Source organism: Mustela nigripes, chromosome 5 (assembly GCF_022355385.1).
Source record: "Mustela nigripes isolate SB6536 chromosome 5, MUSNIG.SB6536, whole genome shotgun sequence".
In the NCBI taxonomy this organism is placed as follows: domain Eukaryota; kingdom Metazoa; phylum Chordata; class Mammalia; order Carnivora; family Mustelidae; genus Mustela; species Mustela nigripes.
Genome location: NC_081561.1, coordinates 80,652,978 through 80,658,161, shown reverse-complemented (window position 1 = coordinate 80,658,161; position 5,184 = coordinate 80,652,978). Strand labels below are relative to the sequence as shown.

Genomic DNA, 5,184 nt, shown 5'->3' with positions numbered 1-5,184 from the left:
TACCTGAAAACCATCTGAAGGTAATAAAAAACACTGATCTACACATCCAAGAAGTTAAATGATCCAGGAATAAGATAGACACAAAGAGATCCACACATAGATACACTGTAGTCAACTGTTAAAAGCCAAATCAAAGAAAATATGACAGCAACAAGAGAAATTAACTCATCACATACAAGAAATCCACAATACGTTTATAGCTGACTTCTCATCAGAGGCCAGGGAAGCCAGAAGGCCACGGATGACATATTCAAAGTGCTGAAAGAAAAAGACTGTTGACCCAAACTCCCATTTAAAAAACTAAGGAGAAATAAAGACATTTCCAGATAAACCAAAACTGAGAGAATTTGTTACTTAGCAGTCTTATCCTCCAAAAAACTCTTAAAGGGAGTCACTAAGACCGAAAAGAAAGGACAGTAGACAATAATTTGAATTCATACAAAGAAATGAAGAGTATCAGTAAAGGTAACTACATGGGTAAATATAAAAGCATGATACATTTTTATTGAAATATTGAAGTTAGATTCACATACCAAAATAATCTAATCTTTTAAAGTGTACAAATTCAGTGGTTTAAAGTATATTAAGAATTGTGTAATTATTGCCACTATCAATTTTTAGAATATTTTCATCCCCCCAAAAAGACCCATATCTGCTAATAATCTCTCCACTCCCTTTTACCTCCAGGCCTTGGCAACCACTAATCTACTTTCTGTCCCTGTGTCTATTCTTGACAATTTAACGTAAACGGAGTCATGAAATATGTAGCTTTTGTGACTGGCTTCTGTCAGTTAGGATGTTTTCAAGATTCATCCACATTGTAGTACGTTATCAGTACTTTATTTCTCTTTATAGCTAAATAATATTCCATTGTATGGATATACCACCTTTGTGTATCCCCTCACCACTTGATGGACATTATGTTTGTTTCCACTGTTTGGCTACTATAAATTATGCTGCTATGAAAATTTATGCACAAGTTTTTGTGTGTGGGCATATGTTTACAACTTTCTTGGGTAGTAAAATTGCTAGGGCATATGGTAACTCCTTAACTTTTTGAAGAACTGTCAAGCTATTTTCCAAATAGCTTCACCATTTTACAAGCCCACCAGCAACGTGTGAGGATTCTGGTTTCTCCACACCTTCGTCAAAACTTGTTATAGTCAGCAATTCCAATCATCCATGTGGGTATAAAGTGTTAACTCACTGTGTTTTTCATTTGCATTTTCCTAATGACTAATACACTGAGCAACGTTTCAGGGTATTATTGGCTATCTTTATTTCCTTCGAGAAGTGTCTGTGCAAACTTTTGCTTATTTTTAAATTGGGTTATTTGTCTTTTTATTGTCAAGTTGCAAGCATCCTTTATATAGTCTGGATACTAAACATACTAAACTCTTATGAAGTATATGATTTGCAAATATTCTCTCCCAATCCATGGGCTGTTTTTTGGTTTATTTTGTTTTGTTTTACTTCTTGATGGGGCCTTTTGATGCTCAAAAGTATTTTTGTTGTTGTTATTTTGTGGGGAGGGTGGGTGAGATGGGGGAGGGGGAGAGGGAAAGAGAATCTTAAGCAGGCTCCATGCCCAGCACAGAGTCCAGTGTGGGGCTTGATTGCACAACCCTGGGATCACCACCCAAGCCAAAAATCAAAAGTCCAAGGCTTAATTGACTAAGCCACCCAGGTGCACCATTTTTTTTTCTTTTTTTAATTCTAGAGAACTATGAAGTCCTTCCTTGCAAGCACAGCTCGTTTCTGTAGATTATTTTCCAAAGGTGTAAAAAATGGAATCAAAATGGAGAATCCCTTAAGAACCTGAAGAAGTGCAATATTTAAAGCTACTATTACCCAGTAGTAAGAATTCCAGCCTTCAGCTGCCAGCCATCTCCTCTTCCTCTTCCCCAGAGTTAGTGGGATGAAACCTTCTTCCCCTTGACTGTTTTCCTTTCTTTTTTCTTAACAACTGGGCATGCATGGTTCAGCACCTTGAGGAAGTTGGCTGTTTTTGCCCACACATGTGTGTGAATATCAGCCTTAGGGCACTTGATGTGTTAGTGTGGATTGTTCCAGAACGAGTGGATCAGGTGGATGGTGTTGTCTCAAGCACTGGAGTTGGTATGCCTCAAGGAAATGGCAGGGAGGTGTATAGCCATTGCTGTCACCCATGTCTTGGGTGTCATGGCAGCACCCATGTCTTTCAACTCCAGAGGAGCTTCCCTGTGGCTAAACAGGACACGTAGGGCTGCGTACCTGGTTCTGCGTCCTTCTTTGAACTCTTGCATGAACACTTTTCCAATGACTGCATCATTGTCATCCTTAAACACTGTGCTGAAGATGACCGTGACTTGGTCCTTTTAGACTCAACATACATGGTCTCATCATCCCTCCAATGGGTAACTGCCCTCTGCTTGGAATTGGAAGTCTTTCAAGCAAAACAATTTCGTTTCAACACACCAGCCTTGATGCACAATGGAATCCTTGGATGTTGGTGGATTTTCAAGGTCATATAGCAGAGACATTGTGTCCTGATTTGGGATTTACCAAGAAATTTCCATATACTATCTGCTATAACTCATCCGCATCATGTGCCTGATGTTCCTTGTTGAATTTCAAGGAAAGACTGACCATCACTTTTGTTTTGTCTCCATTAGAGTTTGAAATATGTTAGAGGACAACATCAAAATCTACAAATGTTACTTCTACTACTTCTGATTTGTTATCAGCAGCGATGTTCTCCACCTTGATCTTGAGCATCCCTCGATGATGCAGTTGTTCAGGTTGTTCACCTTGAGCAGGATCTCAGCAGAGCCTACCCAGCCCCCCCACGCCCCTCCCATGCCGCACCCACCTGCCGCTTCCACCATTGCCACCTCACCGACCTGTGCTGATTGGTTTACTGCTGTTTTGTGTGTTTTTTTTTAACTGCCTTTGAATTTACCCTGGTGATTTTTTCAGAATATTTTTCACCTTCCAGGCTTTCAAATTTAATCATTATATGATTTCCAGAACAGTTTAGCCATTCTGTATTTATTCACCATACTATTCAAATTTCCTGGGTGGTGTTTGCCTCTTCCTTCAAAAACCATTAGAGACATCTTGTGTTTCTGCCAAGCATCTTGTAAGCAATACGTATTTGAATTCTGATTTTAAAAATAATCTGAAAATTATTGCTTTGTCCTTTTCCTTTTATGACATAGCTGTTCTTTTTGATCAAACATCAACTCTTTTATTGCATGTTTCCTATTTTTTTTTTTTAATGATTTGCAGTTTCATTGGCTTTCTGCCTTGTACTATGTGGACTGTATCTTACCTAAACATGTTTTCTGCACTTACTTTGTTTTACTTCTCATTAAGTTTTATACTTTGCTCACTCTCTCCTTGAGACTCTTAACTTCCTTCAGCATTCATGAAGCTGTGTATTTCCTGAGTTTTGGTCTTCCCTCTGGCACTTTCTTCTCTATGTTGATGTTTGGCTGCCCTCCCCCTCATTCCTCAAATGTCGTGCTCTTCAGAACTCCCTTTTTCTTTCCAACCCCCTTTCCCCAGACCATTTCATCCCATTCCTTGGATTTAATTATCATCTATACACTAAAAGACTAAAATTCTCAGTCTTTTAGATCTATCCTAGATCCCTCTCCTGAACCCAAGCCCATAGACATCTAACTAACTACCAGATATCCCCATTTGGATGTCCCCCAGGCATATTAAATACAAAGTACTCAAAATGACACTCATTTCTTTCCCAGTAAGTAAACTTCTCCTCTACCAGAATCTTCCCTCCAGAAAATGACAGCCCTATCCACCTCAATCCTAAAGCCAGAAAATCTGGGAAGATATTTAACTCCCCTATTTCCCTAAACCCCCATATTTCTCACCCACATCTTTCAGTATTCTTGCTTCTGGATTCCATGTAGTGGTGGAATTCATCATCTCTCTATCTACAGAGCCTCTGCTATGGAGACAAGTGACTACGTGCTCTTACTTGGACCCTGCGAAGGTTGTCTAATTAATCATTTTTGATCTATTCTCCGTCCTGCAAACAGGAGAATCTTTTAAATACAAATCTGAGTGTGTTGCTCCTCCACTTAAAACCCTTCAGTTGGGATGCCTGAGTGATACAGTCGAGGGGTCGACTGGGATTGAGTCCTGCATCGGGCTTCCTGCTCAATGGGGAGCCTGCTTCTCCCTTCTCCTCTGCCCCTCCCCCCTCCACTTGTGCGCTCGCTCTCGCTCTCTCTCTCTCTCTCTCTCTCTCTCTCCTGGCTCACTTGCTCTATCTCAAAAGGATAAATAAAAAAATCTTAAAAAAAAAAAACAACTCTTCAGTGGATTTCCATTGCATTTGTATAAGCCTTAGAAGGTCCTCCCTGAACTTGGACCTCACTCCTCTTTGCCACCTCTTCTTAACCACCCTCCATGTCTGACTATGTTCTCCGATCATAGCTAGACTATATTTAGTTCCTTGGACATGCTAGGAACCCCGTGGCAGACACTGTAAATTGGCCCCAGTATCTATTGTCTTCTCTTAGTAATAGAACTGACTGCACTCCAGATTCAGTAGGACACAAAATTGGTAGTCACTACTTTTTTTTTTTTTCCTGGTTACTACTTTTATTAGCTTCCCAGGCTATTAGGTGTGACTCTGTGACCTGGCTTTCAGGAACGGAAGGTGTGGAAAGGTGATATGTGCAACTTTAACTTCACTTCCTTAGAAATAAGTTGATTGGCCTTTGTTCCTTCCCTAGGGCTGGAGCTGGTGAACAACCTTTGACCGAATGAATGGGGAAATCCACCAGGAGGATGGGAAGACTGGAAAATGGAAGGAACCTGTGACCCTCAATAATGATATGGTACACAGATGTCTGAGTCCTTTGTTTTTTGTTTTTTTGTTTTTTTTTTAAGATTTTGCTTATTGATGTGACAGAAAGAAAGAGACAGAGCACAAGCAGATAGAGCAGTAGGCAGAGGGAGAAGCAGGCTTCCCGCTGAGCAGGGAGTCCCATGCAGGGCTAGATCTCAGGACCCTGGGATCATGACCTGAGCTGAAGGCAGATGCTTAACTGTCTGAGCCACCCAGCCACCCTAGATGTTTGAGTTTCTAATTATAGCAGTTTATGTATCCATCAGCTTCATCTGGGTTACACTGCGGTAACAAACAACCCTTAAAGCATAGTGGCTTAA

The 5,184-nt window shown here is 40.4% G+C and overlaps 1 pseudogene; it reads right to left on the bottom strand.

The window, feature by feature from the left end:
- Window positions 1-1,910: 1,910 nt before the first annotated feature.
- LOC132018665 (actin-related protein 2/3 complex subunit 2-like) lies at window positions 1,911-2,795 on the bottom strand (annotated as a pseudogene).
- Window positions 2,796-5,184: the final 2,389 nt, after the last annotated feature.